This window comes from Halichoerus grypus, chromosome 1 (assembly GCF_964656455.1).
Source record: "Halichoerus grypus chromosome 1, mHalGry1.hap1.1, whole genome shotgun sequence".
Taxonomy (NCBI): Eukaryota; Metazoa; Chordata; class Mammalia; order Carnivora; family Phocidae; genus Halichoerus; species Halichoerus grypus.
The window spans coordinates 144,788,926-144,805,864 of NC_135712.1; positions in this window are offsets into that span (position 1 = coordinate 144,788,926).

The window sequence follows — 16,939 nt, forward strand, 5'->3', positions numbered from 1 at the left end:
CTGGGCCACAGAGGGAGGTGAGGAGGTGGGTTTGGGGAGGCCATAAAGGGAGGACAGATGTGGCCAAAGCAATAGGGAGGAGAAGACTTGAGTGAAGCAGGGGTGTCTAGTGGGAACATCTGAATAAGTTTTGCTCTCACAACCCAACTCTCTACCTTGCTCTTAAATCTTCAGTAAAATCTGTATTACTCACCAATGCTTGGGAGATTTTTCAACTTTTAATTATAGGATATTTCAAACATAACAGATTTGGGAGAATACATATTATGAATCCACACGTACCACACGTTGACTATATTCAACAATGGTCAATATCAATATTCCCCATCGCCACTCCAGATATTTTTGGGGAACAAATCCCAGAAATGTAAATTTTTTACCCATAAACATTTCACAGTTTATCTAAAGGTAGTAAAGATTTCTTTTTAAAAACATAACCCCAGTACCATTGTTTTATCTTGAAGATAACAATTCCTTATTACCTACACTCAGAATTCAGATTTCTTGGATTGCCTGCAATTTATTTTAGAGTTGGTTCACTTCTTTCAAGATCCAAATGAGGTCAATGTGTTCCAATTAGTTGGTATATGTCTTTTAATCGGTAAGTTCCTCTTCAACCACTCTACTCTTTCTTGCAACTCATTTGTTGAAGAGACTAGATTGTTCACTTGTAGACCTTCTCATGGTCTAGATTTTGTTGATTGCTTCCCCAATGTGACATATAACAGGTTCCTCTGTCCCCTGTATTTCTTGAAATTTGGTGGTGTAACAGGCTTGACTGGATTCTGGTGCCATATTTTTGGCAAGACCACTTCATGGGTGGTGCTTTTTTCTTTCATGAGACCCATACTATATGGCGCTCTCTGTTTTTGAGGTGTGAGCAGTCACTGATGCCCAATGCCCACATCCGTTAGTTTGTTAGGGGTTGCAAACTGCTAGTGTTCCAATTCCATCATCCCTTCTTCATTTATTAGCTAAAATTCTTTCGTAAAGAGAAATTCCTGCTCAACTTTTCTGTTTCTCTGAGTTACAGTGTGTGCAGGAGAAGCATGATGCATGCTTGATTCTTTCTCTTTATTAATTTTCAAAACAGTAAGTAGGGGCTCTAGTACTTGGGAATTTATCTTTGTGGATGACAAATAGTTGAACCTGACCTCTGCAGCGGGAGGGTGAAGCCTTTACATTCTCTTAGTAGCTTTGAAGGAGAGATGTTAACACGCCCATTTTTACAGATGGGGAAATGGAGACTCAGATGTGGTCCAAGTTAGTGAGTGGAGGATCTGGGATTTTATCTCAGGTCTGCCCGGTTGCAGAGACCAAACTCCTTACTGCGTGGCACAATCCTTTTTGTAGGACTGTAGGGAATTCACCTAAACCCGGGATCAGGCTGGCAGAAGCCTGTTTGTTCTGGCTTGCTAGAAATCAACATTCTGTAGTCTGAAAAATGACACGTGTATCCTTAAGACCTAAGAATAATCTTCCTTCAGGTTGCATTTAACCACAATTATAGCAATGATTTGTTTGATTTCAGAATACTTACGTTGTTAAGTAGTTTCCCAAGGTTGGACCCTAAGCTAGGCTGCTTTAATCAGATCTATGTATTTATTGTGATATGATATGATATCGTGATTTGCAATTCTGTGGTACATGATAAACATCACTGTACATGGAAGTGAAGGAGGAACCTTATGTCGGAAGGGGTTTATTTATAAAGGAGTATTGGAAAAGCTGAGGATCAACTGTAGGAATAAAGAGATTTACTGAAACTGAAGGCCAACATTAGGTCATAAAAAGCATTTGTATGGTAACATTGTTTGTTTAACTGGTAGTTATGTGAAGAACCATCAAAATAACCAATGAATTAATGAAGATTATCCATCAGAGCGCATTCTGTTGCATGGGGCTCAAACTGGTTTAAGCATGGGCTTACAGGATTTATTTGCTAAACCATGCAGGGATAGATCTGACAGGACTTCAGGGCTTAGATGCTGTGTTCAGAACCAGGTTTCTCTTCATTTCTGGGCTCGGCTTCCTTTGTGTCAAGTCCATTCTCACAGAGACTCTTCCCTGTGGTCCCAAGATGGTAACTGCCAGCCTCTTGCCCATGTGGCTACAGCCTTCCTGTTGTACATCAATAGGAGAGAGGAAAGGGCCTTCTTTTAATTTTCATTGAGTCTTATTGGTTCTAAGTGGGTCCATGTGCCTATCCCTGAGTCAATCACTGTAGCCAGGGAAATGGGATAGGTTGTAGGTACAATTGTGGGTACAAGTTCATGTCTATGCCCATTTTTCAGGGAGATGGTCCACAGCTTTGATTAGATTATCAAAGGCCAATCCAAAGAGGTGGCTATTCTGTGATACTGTTAGATATTGAACCAGACTGAACTGCTTTTTTAAAACCGAGGCTTCATATTTGTACTGTCTTCTTGAATGCTTTCAATATAAGCTGTAGAATCTGCTTTTTAGCTGCCTTCTTTTATCAAGTGATGGTGGACCTATTAGGATTATCAGAGATAGTAAATACTGATCAGAATTTAGTTTATATCATTTCTTTGGGTTCTAGATGTTACGACCCCTTTTCCCTCCCAAGAAAGCCCTATGTCTGGGGCCATAGCAGAAGTTGCTCTCAACTGTGTCACAGGAGGTAAGCTCATGGCCTTGCTGGAGTCCCAGACACCACCTGCGCTCCTCAGGTTTGCCCAGGGACGAAGAGCTGCTCATTCTGGGTGAGGAAAAGCTCTTTGGGAATTATTTCCCGGTAATGATTCCAAGGCCTCACGCAGGATGATATTTTTCTGCTAATCCCAGCCCAGGGCCCAGCGTGTGTGTTGTTGACACCAGATAATGTTAGTCCTCTGGCTGATACTGTGGCGGATGAGCAAACATCGGGCGGCTGGCAGAATCCCCGACTTCCTGAGAGTCCACAATCACAAATTCATTGAAGTTTAAACACACAGAGACCTATCACCCTTGCCCTTTGCGTTTGCCAGGAGATGAGGTTATCCGTGGGTGATTGTTGTAAATAGCCACTCCTCATTTCCCCCTCCAACTTGCACTTTGGATTTTAATCAGGTTCAAAGCCTGCCTGGCATTTGGCTTATTTTCCTCATCTGTATGACCCACAGGCTAGTGTAGGGATGCTTAGACTTTAATGTGCCTTTGAATCACCCAGGGATCTTGTTCCAGTGCAGAGTCCCATTAGTAGATCTGGGGTGGGGCCTGAGATTCTGCATTCCTAACAGGCTCCCGGTCATGCCTGCACTCCTTCAAGGTCCACACATCTAAGGGCAAAGGACTAGGCCAATGGCTTTCAACTTTGGCTGCACATTGGAGTCACCTGGGGAGTCATGGAAATTCTAATGCCCGGTCCTACTCTCAGGTGTTCGGATCTACTTGGTTTGCGCGTGACTATCCAGGTGATTCTGATGTGTGGCCAGGGTTGAGAACTGCTGGTGGACCCCTCAGCCTTCAGCCTCTGCCTGCTAGCTCCTCACCGCCGGTCTGGCCTGCTCATACCACCTCTGCACCGTGCTCCTGGATACCCCTCTCCCTTGTCCTTGACATTCATGAAGAGCTTATTGTGGACTAGAACTTTCCACACAACCCGATGAGGTCAGCACTGCTTCTCTCTCCATTTTACAGGCAGAGAAACTGAGGTTTAGAGAGTGAAATATCTTGTCCCAAGTCACACAGTTAATAAGGAGCAACGTCAGGACCCGCCCACGTCTTCTGTCTCTGGAACATAAAAGTAGCAGAGTGTAGGTTAAGAGGATGGCCTCTGGAGCCAGACAGATGTGGGACCCACCACTTACTGTCAGTGTGACCTTGGGCAGGTTGCTTAGATCCTGCAGGCATTAGGTCCCCTCTTTGTAAAAGGGGGTGATAAGAACACCCACTTCTCAGGGCTATGGGGAACATGTAAGTCATTGCCCTAGAGCCTGGGCCACAGGAAAAGTCACCACCATTTCAATGCCACATGCTGTCTCCACAGCACTTCAGTGAGCCCATCTTTGGTCCAGGACCCAGGCTTCCAGATTATAACTCTTCTGTGTTCACATCAACTCTTCAAATAGAAAGCAAGTTCCTTCAAGGCAGAAAATGTAGAAGTATAAAATGTGTGTGAATGTGATTTTTTTTGATTCTTGGCCTTCACCCCGTGGGTCATAGCAGTGGGAGGCAGTGGATTTACCAGTGTTTGTCAGTTGATAGAATTTATATGTCAGTCAATGGAAAATAATCATATTGGAAACAGAGCCATCATATACATATAAATAATCATATTCTGTTGGAGCCATTCATTCATTCATTCATCCATCCATCCATTCATTCATTACCTTCTGTTCACTCAGACCCTATGGAGTGACTGAAGACAGCTCAGCCTGAATCCCCCAAACCTGGCCGGTTCTGCTGCTATGTCCCCTGTGGTGCAGGTGGGAGGGTGGAGGAGGTGGAGGGCTCTTTCTCATGCGTATCTCCTGCATTCAAGGAACTACTTTTTAGAGGATCCACACCTAGGACTTTTCCCAGTTTTAACACTGAAAGCCCCACATTCCTGGAAACCCTGCAGTCCCAGACAAACGGGCATGGCTGGTCACCCCACCACCACCACACAGGTCCGGGGCCATGTCCTTGCCTTTCACGAACCTGACAGCTTGTGTCTTTCAGCCTTCCTTCTTCAGGGAGGGCTCTTTGGTGAGAGGTGGTTCCTGCTGGCTTTTCTCTTTGTGATGTGTGATCACAAGCCCCAGAGTCTGGACCAGCGTTGCTCCCTTCCACCATGCCCGGACTTGTGGTCGTGATGGGTCCTCTGCCTGCTCCCTGCTCAGCATGTCTCTCTGCACAGCCTGACGTCTTTCTCCTTCCATTTCAGCGCATTGTGGGTAGCCAGGGAGTCTTTGTCCTGACACCGTCACGAGAAGAGTGTTTATAAAAGAAAACACCTCCACTTCCCTCCCCCTTTCTCAAGGCTGTGCGCACACTTTGCTCAGACAAGCGCTCAATGAGTACACAAAATTGGGGCTGTTTTCTTTCTGATGCCATTTCAGATAAAGCTGAATATTTTTAAACTAGGCAAGCAACACCACAGCTAAAAATGCTTGGATTTGAAAATAAATGTGTGGCAGATTTACACCAATCCCTTGAATCAGAGACACTTTCAGCAGCAAGCTCACTAGGTGATTATAGGGGGTTCATGCAACAGAGCTTTATTTTCCTATGGAAGAAGTCCAGAGGGGGGATGTTGCTGATAATGATTTAGGGATCAGTGATGTTGGGTTCTGATTTGGTATCAATGCCATTGTCTTGGTCTCCTCATGTCAAAAAATGGCAGCAGCAACTCCAAACATCATGCCTTGGCAGCTGAGTTCAAAGAGGAAGTGGGGTAGCCTAGAAACAGAGACTCCCTCCTTTCTTGCCTCTCTCTCTTGGTAGGAAATCATTCCCAGTAGCCCCTCTCCCCACCCCCTCTCCCCAGTACACTTCCCCTCACATCTCACTGTCCACAGGGGCAGGTCCCATCTTCTTTGTGGTTCAGGGGTCTCTGCCCAATGCATGAAACACTATTGCAGTTCTTTTAGGGAGAGGTGGCTTTGGCTGGATGACCAAAACTGTATTCCTAGCTCTCTTTCTTGGGGACTCTGAAGCCTTGGACTCTGGCCCTCATTTGGTTTCTGTCTTGCTCAGATGTGAATAACCTGGTGAACTGGATATACCTTCTTCAAGCCCCAATATGGCCCCTCTGCACCACTTGCAAAGGAGGCAGGGAAGGCAAGCTAACAGTGGGGGTTTCTGCATAAGATTGCTTTTCACCAGTGGCTCCATGGCAAGAAACAATCTTAAAAACAGGTGAACTAGATCATTTCAAAAGGAACTTCTTCCTCGGACGTTTCTGAGCATCTGCAGGATTGGCTGGTCAACATCTTTTCTTGTCTCCAGGCATTTTTTTTTTTTTGCAGATGCTATAGATATAGATGCAGATATTGACAGATACAAATACAATTATAGATTGTGTTATCTGGTGGTGTCTGCAGAGCAGATGGAGACCCATCTGTCGGGAAAGGCTCAGAAGTCCAGCCAGGGCCAAGGCTTGGGGCAAACTGAGGGGCCTTAGCCCCAAGAGAGCAAGTGAGACTCAGGGATTCAGGGCTGGCCTCCCATCTCCCAGTGAGAAGTAGCTGAGCCAGGCCCTAATTCAGGGCTCCTGGTTCCTATAAAAGACTTGGGACTTGAACAAACCAAACTGATCTCACTATTGGATTATAGTTGACCAATGATCCTTTTAAAAACTAAAGCTGTAGTGGAACACCTGGCAGATGCACACACGTCTCTGCATTTAGAGCTAAAGGCAGTCTGCCTGTATGTGCAGGTGCTCCCCACTTGTGGAAGGAGGGATCTCAGCAGCTCTGCTGGAAGACTTGAGAACAAGAACAGGGAGGTTAATGACTGATGTCTTTCCCTGGGTCACCAGGCCTGGGGGAAGATGAGCAGCCAGTGGATCTGCAGCTGATACTAGTCTGTCTCTGATATTTTTCAGAAAAGTTTGGAGTTGGGGGGCGCCTGGGTGGCTCAGTCGGTTGAGTGTCCGACTCTTGATTTCAGCTCAGATCATGATCTCAGGGTCATGGGATCGAGCCCTGTGTCGGTCTCTGCACTCAGTGGGGAGTCTGCTTGAGATTCTCCCTCTCCCTCTGCTTCTCCCCACTGCCCTGCTGGCGCACACACTCACACGCTGTCTCTCTCAAATAAGTAAATACACCTAAAAAAAAAAAAAAGAAAGAAAAGCTTGGAGTTGGGAAGTTAATGTGGTGGTAATTAAGCAGCATTCATTTATGGCTTTGTTAAATGCTTTGCTTTTACAACTTAGGATATCAGCCAACTTACCCTGAAAGCTTTGAGGCAAAACCTTTCCCCAAATCTAGATTGTCCTGCCTAGGAGAAACTCTGCCCACCTCTCTGGGTGGTGAGCATGCTCCTCTCCTTTTGTTTCTCCCATGTATTGCTGTGTTGGAATACCTCTGCTCGGAGAAAGGCAAGGGAAGCGATTTGTTTCCCTCCCCTTTTCCTCCTTCTCCTTCTCTTCCTTCATTTCCTCCTCCTCCACTCTCTCTCTTTTTTTACCTCCTCCTCTAACCTTCCCCTTCTCATCCTGCTTCTCATTTTAATATTAAAAGGACTACTTATTGGTCACCTACTATGTGCCAGGCACTGTGTTAGGCATTTCACATATATTTATCTCATTTAATCCTCCAACAAGCTTATGAGGTGGTTTTATATTATACCCATTTTACAGGTGAAGAATCGAAATGAAAGAAAATCCATTACACGCCCAAGGTCACATAGCTAAGAAGCCACAGAGCCAGGACTGTCTGACCTTAGAGCTCCGGTTCTTTTTTTAGCCTCTTAAAAAGTTGGCTTATTTTTCTAGTTAGAAGGGAGGTATAATGAACAGTAGTATGCCCCTTGCCAGGTTTTCTGGCTATGAATGCCCTGCTGCTCCCACTTCATGTCTCTCTCAAAATACACACACACACACACACACACACACCACCACCACCACCACCACCACACACACTCTCTTTTTTTGTGCCAAATCATCTGGAAGTTGACTACAGACATAATGACATTTTACCCCTAAATATTTTAGTTTGAGTCTCCCAAGAATGAGGACAGCTGTCTTCCTAAACTCAACAGCATTACCACCTCTAAGGAAATCAACTTTATTTCAATTACACCATCCAACACAGTCTGCACTCAAATGGCCCCTGTGGTCCCATGGACGACCTCTATAGATACTGTTTTTCAATCCAGAATGCAGTCAAGGTTTATAAACTGCCTTTGGTGATAATGAAATTTTAGTGTCCCCCAGTGAAGTGCAAAAGCCTCCTTCCTTCTGTTCTTCATAAGACTGGATCGTTTGGAGATGTTAAGACCATTTGTCTTCAGAACATTCATGTTCGGGAATTTGTCTGTTTCTTCATGATCCTTCATGTTGAATTGTTTCTGGTAAGAACTCCCCAGGGTGACATTGTGTGTCTTGCTGTGAGGTATCAGGGGCACAAACTGTCAGGCCATCCCGCTACTGTCAGTGCCAAGCCCCACACCTTGGTTAGAGTGGCGTCCTCTGGATTTCTCCACATAAACCCATTTCCCCCTTTGTAACTAATACAGGCCAGGGAGGGAAGGAAACCGTCAGTCAGGAATTTTTGGTTGTAAGTGTCAGAAAAGCAATTCACACTGGCTTAAACACATAACAGGAATTTATTGTCTCCAGTAAGAAGTAAGTCCAGGGCTTTCTTGCTTTAGGTTTGCTGGGGTCATGTCATCATCGGTCAACCTCCTTCTTCCATCTCTTGCTCTTCCTTGCTTGGCTTCATCCACAGGCAGGCCCTTCCGCCATGATGGGAAAAGTGGTCACAGCGGCAGGCTCATAAACCTTTATTGTTAGCCATGCCAGGAAGAGAGAGCCCCCTTCACAAGCGGTTCCAGCTAAGGCCCTGAGCTGGTCCTCACTGGCCTGGCCTCAGTCATTGATTGGCTAAGCCTGCAACTTCTCCCACCCTTGGAGCCAGACTTAGCATCTGTAGCCTCATTCCTCTATCTTCTTTGTGCTTCATCCTGAAGAAGGTCCTGAAGAAGGTAGGAGTATAAATAGAGTTGCCTATGTGCCTTGACATCTTGACATGAGAAGCCTCAGGGAGGGCCCCTGCCCCTGAGTCATCCTTGCCACGGGTAGTGCTGGCACAGAGAGCCGCTGACCTGGAGCTTAGGGCACCAGGCCCTGTGGGGTGTAGGTGTATGTAGTGGCAGCAGGTGGAATGCAAAGGTGGTGGGCTCCACAACAGAGGAGATGGACCCCACAACTATGGAAGGCAAGGCTTGGGACTGGGAGGTTCTAGGCCTGACTCCCCAGTTACCTGGCCCTATAACCAGAGGCTTCTGCTTGTGCCATGTTTCCTCATCTGTAAAAGGGGATGAGGCACCTGTTGTGCTTTACTTCAGGTCCTCTGTTGTAAGCACCCAAAGAGATTGTGGACATGTAACACCTGGTAAGCATAAAAGCTGTAAAGGTGTTTCAGGCCTGTGAGATCCTCATTCCACACAGACAGCCCGGGCACAGTGTTGTCATCAGTGTGTTCCCAGAACTCCCTCACTCCAATTATTTTCAAACACTTCCAATGGTCTAAGAGAGGTAACTTTTCTGCAAAGCAATATATGCAAAGCATTACCCAAGCAAGGCAGCAGGGGGGTTGGACACACAACCTCTGGTTTCTTGTAGCTATGTGACCTCAGGCAAGCCATGCCATCTCCCTGAGCCTCAATTTCCTTACCTGAAGACTGGGCATCTAATAACCTGTACATCTCAGCTCTCTCCTGAAAAGATTACTATGAGTACTAAATAAGATGAAGCATATAAAAGGCTCAGCCCAGAGTCTAGTGTACAGTAAGTGTTCAATAAGTTGTGGCTATCATTTTTGTATGCTGTGTATTTTGTACAGGGTAGTGAGATGCTACCTCTTGGGTAGTATGGTCAGCTGGGTAAGCAGACCGAAACTTCTGCTGAACAAAACTAAAAATACTGAATAAAAAAATAATTAAATACACCCATGAGAAACCAAACCAAAACAAAACACAAAAACAAAAATACTCCTGCCTAAAATTCAGTGAGGGTGGAATCCAGCTTTTGCCTTGAGGGCATAGACTTGGGGGGTTTTGGTGGGGAGGAAGGGTGGAGTCTCACAGAAGAGACCCTATAAGGCTGGGGCTCCAAAGATCTCCACACCCAGTGCAGTGAACTAGTCATCCGGTCCTGCAGACTGCAAGGAAAATTGCTTATCTTAAAGCTGGACATGGGGTGAAGTGGGGAAGAAAGGGCTTTTATTTTCTCTGAGAACTCTTCACCACTAGCCAGAGGGAGAGCAAAGATAATAGGATCATACCTGCCCAAATCTCTTTGGAATAATAAGTCTCAGGATTTTACAGGATGTAAAATAAGTGTACTTAATAAAGTTTCAAGAAAGCAAAGGTGAGATTAAAAACATGAGTAAAGAAAAAACATATTTGAAAAAAAATAAAATAGAACTTCTAAACACAGAAAATTGAATTAGTGAAATGAAAAACTCAATTCTTAGATTCAACAGTAGATTCAACATACCTGAAGAGAGAATTAGAAGAAGAGAAGAAGATAGACCTGAAGAAGTTATCCAAAGTTATCCAAAATGCAGCCCAGAGATACAGACATGGAAAAAAGGAGAGATTAAAGAATATAAGGATGGGATGAAGTGATAGTACCTGAAAACTTTTTGGAAATAATTCATTATCAACAGATTTAGGGAGCTTAGCAGATTTTAAGTGGGATAAATAAGTTAAAAGAAATCTACATTGAACACAGTGGAGTGAAACTGAAGAACCTGAAGGACAAAGAGAGAGAAGCAGCATGCTCAGAGTACTGCACGGAGTGGTAGAACAACAGCGTGCTGAGGGCATGGCTCTAAAATGGAGCCCTTATACAGTCACTTACCTGCAGGTGACCTTGGACAAGTCATTCCTAAGCTTTGGCATAACATGGGCATAATAATCACAATAATATTTAACTGTTGGGGGAGGTTGTAATGATTAAATGACCTAAATGACCTAATTCATATTATCGCCTTAGCCTAGTGCTCAACATATTATCAGGACTCAAGAAAGGCCAGCTACTGTTTTAGGGGAGATGGAGGTTTCAATCTTTCCAAAAGCACTTGAGCATGATGGTGCTGGTGGGTAGGGGATGGAGACAACAAAAGAGGGGGCAGAGGCAGAACTCACACACACTCCACCTTCTTCATCTTGCTAGTGACCTTCTTGCCCATTGTCTGAGACTCAGTTTCCATATCTCTTCTTCCGTACAGGCTTCCTTGCCTCCATCCTGCCCTACTCCAGGAATGTTAGGGCTCTCTTCTCTTTGCCCCCACCGAACCATGAATGGACTCCTATCACGGCATTTATTAAAATGCTGCTGTAATTTTTTAAATCTGCTTAAGTACTCCACTATGCTATGAGCTCATCTTGGCATCCGTGGCACTTGGCACAGTTTCTATCACATATTAGGGTCTAATAAATATCTTAGGTGAATAAACATTGCACAGAACCATAGCTGTTGATCTAAGGAAGAGAAGATTTCCTCCAGTTTACCCAGTGTATTAAATCCCATTGGTAACACCAAATCCATTCCATCCAGTTATGCCCATGATTCAATAAGAGCAAATGATGGGGCAGCAAACTCTGGTGTCTTTGCCTGAGGTGGCCCCTCATCAGGAGGGCTTCTTGGTCAATTTTTCTGGCAAAGGTAAATGTGGTCATATAAGGACAAAAAGCAAATCCTCTTCCCTGTGGAAATTATACCTTTGCTCGAGGTTGTGTGATTGCAGTATCAGCTTGATCAGCCAATTCTGCTCAGTCAGTGGGGTGGTTTGTCAATAGGGAGCCAGAGCAGATGGCCAATGTGGTAAGGGCTCAGACAGATGGTTGCCTAGAGACTTGAGCCAGGGCAAGAGCAGAGTGGAGGGGATGTGTCAGTTACCTATTGCTGTGTAACAGCTCCCCCCGCCCCCCAAACTTAGTGGCTTAAAACTAGAGGCATTCATTATTGCTCACTAGTCTATGGGTCAACAGGACATTTCTGCGTATCTTGACAGGATTTGGTTGATTTTGGCCATCATCGTTCAAGCATCTTTGGTCAGCTAGAGGCTGGCTAGTCTAGGTGACCTTACTCACATTCCTAGTAGTTAACTGGGTGTCCACTGAGGTACAGGGGTGATGGGTGCCACTCATCTCTCAGAAGATGAGGCCAGGCTTGTTTACATGGTGGGTAGGGTTCAGAATGAGCAGAAGCTGCTAAGCTTCTTCAGACCTGGGATCAACACTGGCACTGCATCACTTCGACTGCCTTCTGTTGGTCAAAGCAAGGCACAAGACCAACTGAGATTGGAGGGGTGGGGAAAGAGATCCCTCCTTGATGGGAGGAGCTAAAACTGACATAACAAAGAGGCATGAAAACAGAGAAAACTAGAATTGTGACCTTTTTCTTTTGGCAAATAATCTACCACAGTGGATGAGGGGGAAGTTTCTTTTCTGATAATATGCCTTTTCAGAGATGGTAATTTTTGCAGATGGGATATTTATTGATTAGCCTATAGTTGTGAAAAGCACTTTGGTTCTTGTTTAACCAGTCTCCAGGCCCTGGAGCCATCCTTGAGCTGCCCCTTCTCTTGTATTTCACTTACATGGTCTCCAAGGCCATGGGTGCAGATTCTTGTCAGAAATGAGCCCAGCCCAGGCTCTCACTGGCTCCTGAAAAAGGGAAAGAAGAAGAAGAAAAAAAGGACTCTTTCACAATAAGCCAAGGAGATGTCCCTCACCGTGTCAGCATTGACCGACAGTTGCATAGGTGGGAGATGTAAGCTGGAGCCACATAATCTTTCTCTGGCTGCCCAGAAAGCTGAAAAGACAAAACGTGGTGTGTAGTATAGTCTCTCAAGGACCAGTTTGAGGAAGAGGAGCCTGGGAGGCTGGAGAGTCTGGGAACGGGACATGGCCAAGATTCTAGGACTGCAGGGGAGAATGTCTCTCAACGTACACATTCTTCAGAACCAGCACATTCCCTTCTAACCCCAGAACACATAGAAGGTCCAGATAACAAGAAGTACATATAAGGCCAGTTCCCAAGGCCACCACTTTCTCTCCTCATGAAAATTCGGTTTAGGTCATGCCAATGAGGAATGCATGCTAATGCATCATTCCTGGGAGGGGCATATTACATTAGAGCTTCCCACAATCACAGGAACCTACCAGAGCCACATCCCTGGAAAACCTAGCAGCAGGAATGTGGGTGTCCCATAAAAAAATGAATATACCCTTACTTCACCAATTGGTGCACTGGGAGAAGCTTGTTTGGGGATAAATCTGAAGGACATAAATGTCAATCTGGCCTTGGGTTGAATTCTGTGTGTGAGGAGCATCAGGTAAATCAATAGTGATCCAATTACTTTCTATTTTTAGAGTAAGTTAAAAAGCCAAACAATGTGAAATAAGCCAAACACAAAGGGTAAATATTGTATGCTTCCTCTTATATGAAATACCTACAATAAGCAACTTCTCAGAGACAGGAAGATGAAGGGTTTCCAGAGGCAGGAGGGAGGCAGGAATGGAGAGTTATTGTTTCATGGGTACAGAGTTTCTGTTTCGGTGATGAAAAAGTTTCAGAAATAGTGGTGATGGTTACACAACATTGTGGATGTAATTGATACTACTGAATTGTACACTGAAAAATGGTTAAAATCACAAAAGTTATTTTTTTTTAAAGATTTTATTTATTTATTTGACAGAGAGAGACACAGTGAGAGAGGGAACACAAGGAGGGGGAGTGGGAGAGAGAGAAGCAGGCTTCCCTCCGAGCAGGGAGCCCGATGCGGGGCTCAATCCCAGGACTCTGGGATCATGACCTGAGCTGAAGGCAGACACTTAACGACTGAGCCACCCAGGTGCCCCACAAAAGTTATGTTACATATATTTTACCGCAACTTAAAAAAATGTAATATTCCCAAACCATCCAATTGTATATTCTAAATGGGTTAATTGTATAGAATGGATTATATTTCAATGAAGCTGTTTTATTTTTTTGTTTTCTTATTTTTATTTTATTTATTTTTAAATTATTTATTTAAACTCAATTTAGTTAACATATACTGTATTATTAGTTTCAGGGGTAGAATTCAGTGATTCATCTGTTGCCTACAACACCCAGTGCTTATTACATCAAGTGCCCTCTTTAATGCCCATCACCCAATTATCTCTCCCCTCCAGCGACCCTCTGTTTGTTCTCTATAGTTAAGAGTCTCTTATGGTTTGCCTCCCTCTCTCTTTTCATCTTATTTTATTTTTCCTTCTCTTCCCCTATGTTCATCTGTTTTGTTTCTTAAATTCCACACAGGAGTGAAATCAGATGGCATTTGTCTTTCTCTGGCTGACTTATTTTGCTTAGCATAGTACCCTCTAGTTCCATCCAGGTCGTTGCAAATGGCAAGATTTCATTCTGTTTGATGACTGAGTAATATTCCATTGTGTATATATACACCACATCTTCTCTATCCATTCATCTGTCAATAGACATCTGGGTTCTTTCCATAGTTTGGCTATTGTGGACATTGCTGCTATAAACATTGGGGTGTATATGTCTCTTTGAATCACTATATTTGTATCCTTTGAATAAATACCAATAGTGCAATTGCTAGATCATAAGGCAGTTCTATTTTTAACTTTTTTTTTTAAAGATTTTATTTATTTATTTGACAGAGAGAGACACAGCGAGAGAGGGAATACAAGCAGGGGGAATGGGAGAGGGAGAAGCAGGCTTCCCGCGGAGCAGGGAGCCCGATGCGGGGCTCGATCCCAGGACCCTGGGATCATGACCTGAGCTGAAGGCAGACGCTTAATGACTGAGCCACCCAGGTGCCCCTATTTTTAACTTTTTGAGGAACCTTCATACCGTTTTCCAGAGTGACTATACCAGTTTGCATTACCACCAACTGTGTAAGAGGGTTCCCCTTTCTCTGCATCCTTGCCAACACCTGTTGTTTCTTGAGTTGTTAATTTTAGCCATTCTGACCAGCGTGAGGTGGTATGTCATTGTGGTTTTGATTTGTATTTCCCTGACGGCCAAATGATGTTGAGCATTTTTTCATGTGTCTGTATGTCTTTTTTTTTATTATTATTATTACGTTATGTTAGTCACCATACAGTACAGTACATCATTAGTTTTTGATGTGGTGTTCCATGATTCGTTATTTGTGTATAACACCCAGTGCTCATTACAACACGTGCCCTCCTTAATACCCATCACCGGGTTACCCTATCCCCCCACCCCTCTCCCCTCTAGAACCCTCAGTTTGTTTCTCAGAGTCCATAGTCTCTCATGGTTCGTCTCTCCCTCCGATTCCCCGCCTCATTTTTCCCTTCCTTCTCCTAATGTCCTCCATGCTATTCCTTAAGTTCCACATATGAGTGAAACCATATGATAATTGACTTTCTCTGCTTGACTTATTTCACTTAGCATAATCCCCTCCAGTTCCATCCATGTCGATGCAAGAGGTCGGTATTCATCCTTTCTGATGGCTGAGTAATATTCCATTGTATATATGAACCACATTTTCTTTATCCATTCATCTGTTGAAGGGCATCTGGGCTCCTTCCACAGTTTGGCTATTGCGGACATTGCTGCTATGAACATTGGGGTGCATGTGCCCCTTCTTTTCACTACATCTGCATCTTTGGGGTAAATACCCAGTAGTGCAATTGCTGGGTCATAGGGTAGCTCTATTTTTAACTTTTTGAGGAACCTCCACACTGTCTTCCAAAGTGGCTGTACCAACTTGCATTCCCACCAAGAGTGTAAGAGGGTTCCCCTTTCTCCACATCCTCGCCAACATTTGTTGTTTCTTGCCTTGTTAGTTTTTGCCATTCTAACTAGTGTAAGGTGGTATCTCAATGTGGTTTTGATTTGAATTTCCCTGATGACTCATGATGTTGAACACTTTTTCATGTGTCAGCCATTTGTGTATCTTCTTTGGAGAATTGTCTGTTCATGTCTTCTGCCCATTTTTTGACTTGATTATTTGTTTTTTTGGGTGTTGAGTTTGAGCAGTCCCTTATAGATCATGTGTCTGTATGTCTTCTTTGGAGAAATGTCTGTTCATCTCTTCTGCCCATTTCTTGACTCTTGATTTCTTGTTTTGGGGGTGTTGAGTTTGATAAGTTCTTTATAGATTTTGGATACTGGCCCTTTATCTGATAAGACATTTGCAAATATCTTCTCCCATTCTGTAGGTTGTCTTTTGGTTTTGACTCTTTCTTTTGCTGTGTAAAAGCTTTTTATCCGGATGAAGTCCCAGTAGTTCAGTTTGCTTTTGTTTCCCTTGCCTTTGGAGATGTGTCTAGCAAGAACTTGCTGTGGCCAAGGTCAAATAGGTTGCTGCCTGTGTTCTCCTCTAGGATTTTGATGGATTCCTGTCTCACATTTAAGTCTTTCATCCATTTTGAGTTTATTTTTGTGTATTGTATAAGAAGGTGGTCCAGTTTCATTCTTCTGCATGTGGCTGTCCAATTTTCCCGACACCATTTGTTGAAGAGACTGTCTTTTTTCCATTGGATATTCTTTTCTGCTTTGTCAAAGATTAGTTGACCATAGAGTTGTGGGTCCATTTCTGGGTTCTCTATTCTGTTCCATTGATCTATGTGTCTGTTTTTGTGCCAGTATCATACTGTCTTAATGATTACAGCTTTGTAGTACAGCTTGAAGTCGGGAATTGTTATGCCTCCAGCTTTGGTTTTCTTTTTCAACATTCCTTTGGCTGTTTGGAGTCTTTTGTGGTTCCATACAAATTTTAGGATGGTTTGTTTCAGCTCTTTGAAAAATGCTGATGGCATTTTCATAGGGTTTGCTTTGAATGTGTAGATTGCTTTGGGTAGCATAGATATTTTAACAATATATGTTCTTCTAATCCATGAGCATGGAATGTTTTTCCGTTTCTTTGTGTCTTCCTCAATTTCTTTCATGAGTGTTCTATAGTTTTCAGAACACAGATCCATTACTTCTTTGGTTAGGTTTATTCCTACATATCTTATGATTTTTGGTGTAATTGTAAATGAGATCAATTCCTTGATATCTCTTTCTTCTGCTTCACTGTTAATGTATAGAAATGCAACTGACTTCTGTGCATTGATTTTACATCCTGCAACTTTACTGAATTCCTGTATCAGTCCTTGCAAGTTTTTGGTGGAGTTTTTTGGGTTTTTTTACATAGAATATCATGTCATCTGTGAAGAGCGAAAGTTTGACTTCTTCTTTGCCGCTTTGGATGTCTTTTATTTCTTTTTGTTGTCTGATTGCTGAGGCTAGGACTTCTAG